Source organism: Microcaecilia unicolor, chromosome 6 (assembly GCF_901765095.1).
Source record: "Microcaecilia unicolor chromosome 6, aMicUni1.1, whole genome shotgun sequence".
In the NCBI taxonomy this organism is placed as follows: Eukaryota; Metazoa; Chordata; class Amphibia; order Gymnophiona; family Siphonopidae; genus Microcaecilia; species Microcaecilia unicolor.
This window is the reverse complement of record NC_044036.1, coordinates 241,850,957-241,863,124: the sequence shown is the minus strand read 5'-3', so window position 1 is coordinate 241,863,124 and position 12,168 is coordinate 241,850,957. Positions and strand designations below refer to the sequence as shown.

General features: G+C 42.9%; 1 protein-coding gene across 2 annotated transcripts in view; it reads right to left on the bottom strand.

Annotated features, from left to right (window-relative positions):
• LOC115472699 (kappaPI-actitoxin-Avd3b-like) overlaps window positions 1-12,168 on the bottom strand; it is an 80,696-nt gene that overhangs the window by 37,677 nt on the left and 30,851 nt on the right. The window lies entirely within an intron of this gene.

Sequence of the window (12,168 nt, the reverse complement as noted above, 5' to 3'; positions counted from 1 at the left end):
GTGACAGATTTACCCCATTATAACCACTGGGTTATAGACCTCTGTGGGTCAGGACATTGGAAGAAAGATGGAAATGATAGCAGATGACCACCTCCTTCCTCTCTTGGACCTTGCTGGCTGTTTATTACTCTATATGCTGCAATACTTCAGACCTAGTTAAATGGAAACATAAGTACATAAGTAATGCCACACTGGGAAAAGACCAAGGGTCCATCGAGCCCAGCATCCTGTCCACAACAGCGGCCAATTCAGGCCAAGGGCACCTGGCAAGCTCCCCATACGTACAAACAGGAGTAGCATGCTGTTCCAGGTGTTGGGTGGAACAAGATGACTGTCATGAATCCTGTGTTCCGGGTAGCCTTGTGCTTTCACATCATGTTGCCAAGCAATGTTCTCAGTAATACGTTGCCTCTGAATTGATGGGTCAGGGCAAGTCCTTGCTCTGTGGCTGCCTTAGCTTGATGTTTTCTGCCCTTCTCTGGTTTGATCAGTGCTGCAAGTATGATAGTACATTCAGTCACACAATACCTGTCAGGCAAGGGTGGTTCGAAGCAGTCTGCTGCCTGATATGGGAGAGAAAATAGTGCCCCTCCCAAGGAAACCAAAAAGAAGGGCCACCTCAAAACTCTGGTCAAGAAGAAGGGTTGGGAGATCAGAACATTGGCCAAGCGGTTGCCTCAAGAAGAAAATACAAATTTTAATCTCGGGCTGTATATTAGAAAAAATGAAATCTGCAAATGCTGGTTATACTCAGCAAAATTTGTTCCAATTAAATTATGTAACCTGACTCTGCACACTAGACCATAACAGTGTAAATGCAAACATATATTTTGCATCCGCAGAAGTTCCCCTCACTCAACAGTGGGTGCAGAGCAGAACTAGGTCACTATACAAAAAAACTGGTTCAGGTTTCATATCAATAACAGAAAATAAACCTTCTCCAGTACTAGGAATATTGTGAAGAAATAAGTCACTCAGAACAGAACAAATCTATCATTGCACAACAGCACCAACAAAGATCTTCCTAGGAACAGGCAGTACTGTAAATATTGCAGTGAACCATATAATATCAATATACCTACTGGAGAAATTGAATGTTAGATTACCACATATCCCTACAGAGTTACTTAATAGGATAAGACTATCTGGCATTAGTAATACTTTCTGAACATAGGTAGACCCTAACCAAAAACTAAAAATAGAAAAATGTAGCAAATTTTAAACTGAAACCCCAGAAAGCCAAGTTCTACATGTAGTACAACACCAAAGAAATAGAAAGATTTTCCACCGTATTAAAGAAAAAATATAAATTCCCTAAACTGGCATTCCAATCACTACTTTAAAATACATTTTTTTCTTCTACTTTTTGTTGTCTGTCCATTTTATTTTTCTAGTTGTGTTGGTCCCAATCTCTGGCTTCTGCTTTCCTCTGTCTTCTCTTAACTCTATCTTTAGGGTCACCTGTACATTTGTGTTTTTTTCCTTGTCTCCTGTCTTCACTTCCTCTTCTATATCCATCTCTGACATTGATCTTTTCCTTTCTGCTTGTTTCTGTGTAATTTTCTGCCTCTCAATTCACTCAGATTTCACTCCTTCTCACCATCCAGTCAAGCTCCCTCACTTTACTACATCTGTCTATAGATTTCCATAACCCCCCCCCCCCCCCCCAGGTATCCAGTATCTCCCCTTTCAGTTCCTCTCTCCCTCATCCATGTCCAGCATCACCCCTCTCTGTTCTTTTCACTCATCCATGTCCAGCAACATCTTTCCTTCCATCTATGTCTTGGACCACCAAGAGACAGAGGTGGGTCCAGGGCTGGGCTGCTGCACCCCCCCCCTCCACTTAGGACACAGCCACCGCCCCCTTACTCTGGTCACAGCCGCTGCTGCCACCCCTCACTCGCGCAACCTGCCACCTCCCCTCACCCCCTACCTTGTTCTCTGTAACCTTGGAGGATGTAATGGGTCAGTTCAGCAAGCTGAAGAGTAGTAAATCACCGGGACCTGATGGTATTCATCCCAGAGTATTAATAGAACTAAAAAATGAACTTGCGGAGCTACTGTTAGAAATATGCAATCTGTCCCTAAAATCGAGTGTAATACCGGAAGACTGGAGGGTAGCCAATGTTACTCCGATTTTTAAGAAAGGTTCCAGAGGAGATCCGGGAAATTATAGACCGGTGAGTCTGACGTCGGTGCCGGGCAAGATGGTGGAGGCTATTATTAAGAATAAAATTGCAGAGCATATACAAAAACATGGACTGATGAGACAAAGTCAGCACGGATTTAGTGAAGGGAAGTCTTGCCTCACCAATCTAATGCATTTTTTTGAGGGGGTAAGCAAACATGTGGACAATGGGGAGCCGGTTGATATTGTATATCTGGATTTTCAGAAGGCGTTTGACAAAGTGCCGCACGAAAGACTCCTGAAGAAATTGCAGAGTCATGGAATCGGAGGTAGGGTATTATTATGGATTAAGAACTGGTTGAAAGATAGGAAGCAGAGAGTAGGATTGCGTGGCCAGTATTCTCAGTGGGGGAGGGTAGTTAGTGGGGTCCCGCAGGGGTCTGTGCTGGGTCCGTTGCTTTTTAATGTATTTATAAATGACCTAGAGATGGGAATAACTAGTGAGGTAATTAAATTCGCCGATGACACAAAATTATTCAGGGTCGTCAAGTCGCAGGAGGAATGTGAACGATTACAGGAGGACCTTGCGAGACTGGGAGAATGGGCGTGCAAGTGGCAGATGAAGTTCAATGTTGACAAGTGCAAAGTGATGCATGTGGGTAAGAGGAACCCGAATTATAGCTACGTCTTGCAAGGTTCCGCGTTAGGAGTTACGGATCAAGAAAGGGATCTGGGTGTCGTCGTCGATGATACGCTGAAACCTTCTGCTCAGTGTGCTGCTGCGGCTAGGAAAGCGAATAGAATGTTGGGTGTTATTAGGAAGGGTATGGAGTCCAGGTGTGCGGATGTTATAATGCCGTTGTATCGCTCCATGGTGCGACCGCACCTGGAGTATTGTGTTCAGTACTGGTCTCCGTATCTCAAAAAAGATATAGTAGAATTGGAAAAGGTACAGCGAAGGGCGACGAAAATGATAGTGGGGATGGGACGACTTTCCTATGAAGAGAGGCTGAGAAGGCTAGGGCTTTTCAGCTTGGAGAAGAGACGGCTGAGGGGAGATATGATAGAAGTGTATAAAATAATGAGTGGAATGGATCGGGTGGATGTGAAGCGACTGTTCACGCTATCCAAAAATACTAGGACTAGAGGGCATGAGTTGAAGCTACAGTGTGGTAAATTTAAAACGAATCGGAGAAAATTTTTCTTCACCCAACGTGTAATTAGACTCTGGAATTCATTGCCGGAGAACGTGGTACAGGCGGTTAGCTTGACGGAGTTTAAAAAGGGGTTAGATAGATTCCTAAAGGACAAGTCCATAGACCGCTATTAAATGGACTGGAAAAATTCCTCATTTTTAGGTATAACTTGTCTGGAATGTTTTTACGTTTGGGGAGCGTGCCAGGTGCCCTTGACCTGGATTGGCCACTGTCGGTGACAGGATGCTGGGCTAGATGGACCTTTGGTCTTTCCCAGTATGGCACTACTTATGTACTTATGTACCTTCCTGCATCAATGCATCTGCTCCTTCCCAGCTTCCAAGGGGGCTCAGCGCCAGGGGTCTGTCTCTCTCCTGCTCCTGTGTGCCAGGACCAGGTTATTACATTAATACAATCATCAGGGCCCAGAGAGGAGCAGGAGAAAGACAGACCCCATTGCCAGGCCCCCCCTTGGAGGCTAAGCCCAGGGAATTTTGCCCCCCCCCCCCCGCCCCAGTGGCACTATCTATGTCATACCTCTCCGCCCTCATTTATCACCCATCCATATCCAGAATTTCCCCATCTCTTCCCTTTCTCACACTGCCGTCCTCCTAAGTCTGCAGCAGTAGTTAGAGAAAAAAAAAAGAGCAGTGTGTGGCCTTAAAGCCCATTTTTGTGGTCAGCACCTTCAAGTCCTACCTGCTCTGAGGCAGACTTCAGGTATTGGAAGGGACAGAATCAGAGGAGGCTGAGTGCATATACAGGCTCCAAGGTCCTGTGCTACTCTTGTTTTACTTCTACCACCTTCTGAGTCACATTTGAGGGTTCTTTTCCTCCAGCTCCCCTCCCCTCTGCCTCCCCCCAGTAGTATCAAGCTTACTACCCAAGGTAGAGAAGTGTCAAGTTTGAGTTTGTGTCCTCTGGTTGGACACAAATTGCTGGGATGTTTGATGAGCTTTGGTTTATAGGACGAAGCACATTCTTGTTTAAGGGCCTCTTGTATCAAACTGTACTAGCAATTCCTGGTGCGGCAATGCTGACAAAGCCCATTCACAGGATTACTAGCACAGTTTGATAAAAAAAGGTCCTAAAGCAGGTAAGATTACAGAGCAAAAGGGAAAGGGAAATGGGACTTGATATACTGCCTTTCTATGGTATTTTGCAACTACATTCAAAGCAGTTTACATATATACACAGGTACTTATTTTGTACCTGGGCAATGGAGGGTTAAGTGACTTGCCCACAGTCACAAGGAGCTGCAGAGGGAATTTTAACCCAGTTCCCCAGGATCAAAGTCTGCTGCACTAACCACTAGGCTACTCCTCCACTCCTAGAGCTCTCTAGCTATTTGGGAAAACAATTTGTCTTTGGCAGCAATTAACAGTGGTGATTAGGGAAATTACAGACCGGTAAGCCTGACTTCAGTGCCAGGCAAAATAGTTGAAACGATTATAAAAACATGGAATACATAGATAAACATGGTTTAATGAGACAGAATCAGAATGGTTTCAGCCAAGGGAAATCTTGTCTTACCAATTTGCTTAATTTCTTTGAAGGCGTGAATAAACATGTAGATAAAGGTGATGTACTTGACCTTTGCCCTCCTGATTACAAGATTTTACACTGGCCTAGAAAGGAGACAACTGGAGGAGGAATAGCAGTAATCTTCAGATCTAACTTTACTCTTGAACCCATCTCAGAAAGCCTTACTCCGCAACTTGAAATTACCTCAATAAAGCTCCACAACCCAATACTTTGTGATCATATAACCTGTATTCTATTCTACAGACCCCCCTGTTATTGGACCCATAGCCACACCACCTTCATGGACTTCATATCCAACTCATGCATTAATAACCCTAATGTTATATCACTAGCCACCTTATTATCAAAAGAGAAAAATGCCCATATTCCGACCTAAATCGGGAGATGGACGTCTTTCTCTTGCGGGCGCCCAAATCGGTATAATCGAAAGCCGATTTTGGGCGTCTTCAACTGCACTCCGTCTCAGGAACGAATACAGTTGATGGGAGCGTGTCGGAGGTGTGGCAAAGGCAGAACTGGGGTGTGGTTATCAGCCGAGGAGAGATGGGCGTCTGTAGCTGATAATCGAAAAAAAGGCGGTTTTACCGCGATTTTGGGTCACTTTTTTTGGACCCTTATTTTCACAAACAAGTCCCAAAAAAGTGCCCCAACTGACCAGATGACCACTGGAGGGAATCGGGGATCACCTGCCCTGATTTCCCCAGTGGTCACTAACCCCCTCCCACCAAAAAAACCCCACTTTACAAACTTTTTTTGCCAGCCTGTATGCCAGCCTCAAGTTCTGTACCCACCTTCATGACAGCAGAATGTGTTCTATCCTGTGACAGCCTTTCCCTGGCTCTGATGTGGGTCTCAGGTGAGTGTGACACCTTTTCTGTTAAGGGCACTGCAGAGTCACATCAGCAATGCATTGCAGTGGGTGTAGGGTATTGGGCTCCGTGATTCCACTAGCTTGTGTTAAATGTTCACGATGTTGGTAGTTGGTAGGCTATACTCCCATGGTGCTTTTCCCTCTGCTTACTAGGTCAGAGTGTGCCCTGTTTTGTTTCCGGTAGTCCATGGGGTAGTGGCCATTTTTGTAAGCCAGTTTTAGATCCTGTTCATGTGTTAGCCACATTATAGCATTTAGTTCTTACTTTGAATGTTGCTGAAAGAGGGCATTGTACACCATTCTGCCAGCTCGGACCTACTGCGAGACTCGTTGCCAGTGGGGCACAACCTCTGATCTGCAGTTAACTGTGAGTAAACGTGCTTATTCAAATAAAGGACGTTTTCAGCGAGATTAGTCTTCAGGTGTCAACTGGTGTGCCAAGGTTATACAGCAGCAACAAGCCCTGTTCCTGGAGCACTTTTAGTGGGTACTGCAGTGCACTTCAGGCAGGCAGACCTAGGCCCATCCCCCCCCACCTGTAACACTTGTGGTGGTAAATGGGAGGCCTCTGAAACCCACTGTACCCACATGTAGTTGCCCCCTTCACTACTACTACTACTTGACATTTCTAAAGCGCTACTAGGGTTACGCAGCGCTGTACAATTTAACATAGAAGGACAGTCCCTGCTCAAAGGAGCTTACAATCTAAAGGACAAATGTACAGTCAGTCAAATAGGGGCAGTCTAGATTTCCTGAAAGGTATAAAGGTTAGGTGCCGAAAGCAACATTGAAGAGCTATGGCAGTGTTGTACATTTGTCCCTCCCACAACCAAATGGCTTGGATTAGGACGTTTCTGAGCTGGACGTTTTTATTTTCCATTATTGCAAAAAAAAACAAAAAACGCCCAGCTCAGAAAGGACCAAATCCATGGCATTTGGTCCATCCAAACCGTATTTTCGAAACAAAAGATGGACGCCCATTTTTTCCGAAAATACGGTCTGTCCCGCTTCTTCACATACCCATTTTCGGACATGACGCCCATGGAGATGGGCGTTCGCGTTCGATTATGCCCCTCCACGTGACTTAAATCTACATTTGGAGGACTCCAAGTCAGTACATACCCAAGATTGTTTAGACCTTTTTGACATGTGTGACCTTATTCTACCTCCTCCAAAACCCACTCACATCAAGGGTCACTCGCTTGATGTTATTTTGTACAAAATCTCTGCTGATCAAAACTTAATTATGTCTGATATTGATTGGTCTCCTACACCCTGGTCCGACCATTACAAAGCATTTCTAACCTTACAATGGCGTAAAAAGGACCAACCTAAATTACAAGACCCCAAAACGATTCTTACCAGAGGAAGGATTGATAATGTTACTTTTTGGAAACTCATCTATGCCAATAATTGGTCAACGCGACCCAATTCTGACCTCTTCCTTACATTCTGGGACAAAAGATGCAAAAGGATCTTTGACAAAATTGCACCACTACGCCCCAAAAAATTATGCACTCGCAACCCTTCACCGTGGTTCAACGATTTATTGAAAAATTTGAAATCACAAGCCAGAAAACTTGAAAAGACATGGAGTAAATCAAAAGATCACCATAGCTTCAACGCTTGTAAGCAATCTCAAAGAAACTACAAGTACGCCATCAAACGTGCCAAAAGAGACTACTACACACAAAAAATTACAGTGTCTGGTGCAGATATAAAAAAAACAATTTCAAATTATAAAAACTCTCCTAAATACTGATCCAGTAACTTCACCACCTTCAAACCGTCCTTCTGCTGACCAACTAGCTAAATATTTCAATGACAAAATCATTAATCTTCACAAGTCAATCTCCCAAGTCACTTCCACTGTAGACAACTTTCTTGATGAACTGGACCCTGACCCAATTGAAGTACCAGCTGACCGATATTGGACCACCTTCACCCCTCTTACTAATGAAGAAGTCTCCAAGACCATTTTCAAACTCTCTAGGTCTTATTGCCAACTTGACCCTTGTCCAGTGGTGTGCTGGTAAATTTTTAACAACAGGCTCTCTCCCCGGTCCACCTCGGCGCCCCTGTCCACCACTGCGCCCTCCCCATCCACCTCTGCACCCCCCAAAATTGCAGAGCTGGCTATAGCCGGGGGGGGGGGGGGGGAGGGCAATGCATTACTCTCTCCAGGAAAAAAAAATTTAATGATCCCAGGTTCCATTCTAATTCAGGTTTAATATGGGATAAAATGCCATAAATAAGTAAATAAATATAAACTTTTAACGTTCAGCACCTGATTCTCAAAGTGGACATATTCCAAACACTATAATGAAAATAAAATTATTTTTTTCTACCTTTGTTGTCTGGTGACTTTGTTTCTCTGATCATGCTGGCCCAGTATCTGATTCTGCTGCTCTCTCTCTCTGTTCCCTTGACTCTGTTTCCAGGGCTTCCTTTCCATTTATTTCTTTTCTTTCCTCCTTTCTTCTTCATTTCTGGTCCTCCACAGACTTGACTGTGCAGTGGATCCAGCTTCTGCGTATTTTCTCCACCCATTTGCAGTTTCTATCCTCACTTCCTTTTCCCTCATCTAATCTCCTTCCTCTATCTTCCCTCCATGTCCAGCATTTCTTCTCTCTCCCTCCCCCCCCCCCCCCTCCATCCATGTCCAGAATTTCTCTTGCCCTCTTGCCGGCTCCAGCACACCACTGCCCTTGTCCCAACTACCTTCTGAAAAGTGCTCCAAATTGTTTCATCGCTGATCTCACCACTCACTTAAATTACCTACTCCAACGAGGCTCCTTCCCCACCAGTCATGGTAATATATTACTTACACCAATATCTAAGAATGCCAAGAAACCTGCAAACGATATTACCAACTGCTGTCCAATTTGCTTCCATTCCCCTAATTACAAAACTGATGGAAAAACAGAGTGACTTTGCAGCTGAATGAGTATATTGAAAAGTTCTCCATACTGTATGAATCACAATCTGGCTTCTGTTCGGCCCACAGCATAGAAATGGTCCTTATTACCTTAATATCCAAATTCAAACAAGAAATAACAATTGATAACCATATCCTCCTTCTGCAATTCGACTTGTCCAGTGCCTTTGACATGGTTGATCATACCATCCTAACTAAACTTTTGGATAAACTTGGGATAGGTGGCAACATCATTAACTGGATAAATAGCTTCATCACTACAAGATCCTACCAAGTCATAGGACCTACAAACACGTCATCTCCATGGCTATCGGAATGCGGAGTGCCACAGGGATCTCCGCTCTCTCCAATACTTTTTAACCGAATGATGATTCCTCTGGCCAGAGCACTAGCCAAATATGGCCTCAATCCCTTCATTTACGCTGACGACATCACCATATTTATCCCTTTTAAATCTGACCTATCTGAAATCTCCGATAAAATTAATACAGGTATGACCACTTTAACCTCTTGGGCCGATGCTTTCAGGATAAAATTAAATAAAGAGAAAACACAGTGTTTAGTCCTATCCTCTCAACACTCTCTACTCCTAGTACCCCAGAGGTTAAACTTCCCATATCAAACAACTTGAAAATCTTTGGAGTAACAATTGATAGTCATTTATCATTTGAAAGCCATGCTAAAGTCATTAACAAAAAGATGTTTAACATAATGTGGATCTTGAAATGAGTGAAATCATATCTTCCCTTGGACACCTTCTGGAACCTAGTACAATCCACTGTACTTACACACGCAGATTACTGCAACAGTGTTTTTTAGGATGTAAGTCCCTAATACTGAAAAAGCTCCAGACTTCCCAAAACACGGCAGCCAGACTTATTTTTGGCAAGCCAAGATTCAATAGCGCAACACCTCTTCGAGAGAAGCTTCACTGGCTCCCCATCAGAGAAAGAATTAACTTTAAAGTCCACACAATGATCTACAAGATATTACACGGAGAAGCCCCCTTCTACATGATTCACCTTATTGACCTCCCAACCAGGAACAGTCTGACATCTTCCCGTACTTACCTTAATCTGCACCTCCCCAACTGCAAAGGTATTAGGTACAAATCCTTCTATGCATCCAATTTTTCCTTTTCAGGTAGCCAGCTTTGGAATGCTCTACCAAGACCCATCTCTTCAAGATAGCCTACCCTAACGATTCAACCTAACCAATGCCTGCCCACATGATTCTTACTGACGATTGTTATACATTGTCCATGTTCCCATTATCCTTATTGCTACCCCATATCCATTCCTCTCCATCTTCCTATGCCTACCTCCCTACGCTTATTTCCTTCTGCACCCAATTCCTCCCATGCTCGATTTACTTATCCATTAACCCCATTAATATTGTGCTTACCACAAATTGTTTATTCTTTTTACGACCCTCCACTTAAACCTTATACGATCACTGTACAACTTTGTATTTGTTATCCACCGACTGGGCAAACGCCTTTGACGATACTATGTAAGCCACATTGAGCCTGCAAATAGGTGGGAAAATGTGGGGTACAAATGCAATAAATAAATAAATTAAATTAAATAATTCATTATATTGTTACTATGTAAGCCGCATTGAGCCTGCCATGTGTGGGAAAGCGCAGGTATAAATGTAATAAATAAATATATAGAGCATCTAGATTTTCAGAAAGCTGAAAGTTCCTTATAAGAGACTCCAAGAAAATTAAAGAGTCATGGGATAGGAGGCAATGTTCTGTTGTGGATTAGGAATTGGTTACTGGACAGAAATAGATGGTAGGATTAAATGGCCTTTTCTCTCAGTGGAGGAGGGTTAAAAATGGAGTGCCGCAGGGATCTGTACTGGGACCGGTGCTATTTAACGTATTTATAAATGATTTGGAAATTGGAACAAGGGAGGTGATTAAGGAATCAGCTGGCTGCAAATGCTGAGACACCCATAGGAATATAATGGGTGTCTTGGTGTTTACCAGCAGCTGATTTCTACTACAAGCTAAAAACGCTATTGCAGCTTAGTAAAACACCCCCTAAATTTGCAGATGACAGAGAACTAATCAAGGTTGTTAAAGCACATCCGGACTGTAAAACGTTGCAGGAAGACCTTAGGAAATTAGAAGGCTGTGCAACCAAATGGCAGCTGAAATTTATTGTGAACAAATGCAAAGTGATGCACATTGGAAAGAATAATCCAAGTCATAGTTATCTGATTCTAGGATCCATCTTTTGGGGTCAGCACCCAAGAAAATGATTTAAGTGTCATTGAAGACAATATGCAGAAATTGTATGCCCAGTGTGCAGTGGTGGCAAAAAAGCAAACAGGATGCTAGGAATTATTAGAAAAAGGATGGTACATAAAACCAAGAATACTATTATGCCTCTGTAATGCTCCATAGTGTGACCTCACCTTGAATATTATGTTCAGTTCTGGTCGCCGTATATCAAAAAAGATATAGTGGAATTAGAAAAAGTTCAAAGAAGAGCGACCAAAATGATAAAGGGGATGGAACTCCTCACATATGAGGAAAGGCTAAAGAGGTTATTTATTTATTTATTTATTGCATTTGTATCCCACATTTTCCCAACTATTTGCAGGCTCATTGTGGCTTACAGTGTTCCGTCATGGCATTCACCAATCCAGAGTAAAAGATACAATTAATATTACATAAAGAACATGGATGACATAATAAAATTAAGCAATCAGGTATACAGAGAAAACATTCAAAATATCAAGTAGGTGGTAATGTGTTACAGTTCCTATTATGGATAATTGTGGTATGCCTTGTTGAAGAGATAAGTCTTCAGTAATTTACGAAAGTTAATTATGTTGTAAACTGTTTTCAGGTCAAATGGCAATGCATTCCACAGCTGCATGCTCATGTAGAAAAAGCTGGACGCGTGTGTTAATCTGTATTTTAGTCCTTTGCAGCTGGGGAAGTGAAGATTCAGGAAAGTGCATGCTGATCGTTTAGCATTCCTGGGTGGTAAGTTAATAAGGTCTAACATGTAGGCTGGGGCATTTCCGTAAATGATTTTATGAACCAGAGTACAGACCTTGAACGTAATACGTTCTTTAAGTGGAAGCCAGTGTAACTTTTCTCTTAGGGGTTTGGCACTTCTGTATTTTGTTTTTCCAAATATGAGTCTGGCTGCAGTGTTTTGGGCTGTTTGAAGTTTATTAATGATTTGGTCTTTACAGCCAGCAAAAAGAGCATTGCAGTAGTCTAGATGATTTAGCACCATTGATTGTACCAGGTTGCGAAAAATACCCCTTGAGAAGAAAGGTTTTACTCATTTGAGTTTCCACATTGAATGGAACATCTTCCTTGTTGTATTCTTCACATGGCTTTCAAGTGTGAGATTTCGATCAATATTAATTCCAAGAATTTTCAGGGTGTCTGAAACGGGAAGAGAAAAGTTTGGTGTGGTTATAGTGGTGAACTTACTTGCGTTATGTTGTGATGAGAGTA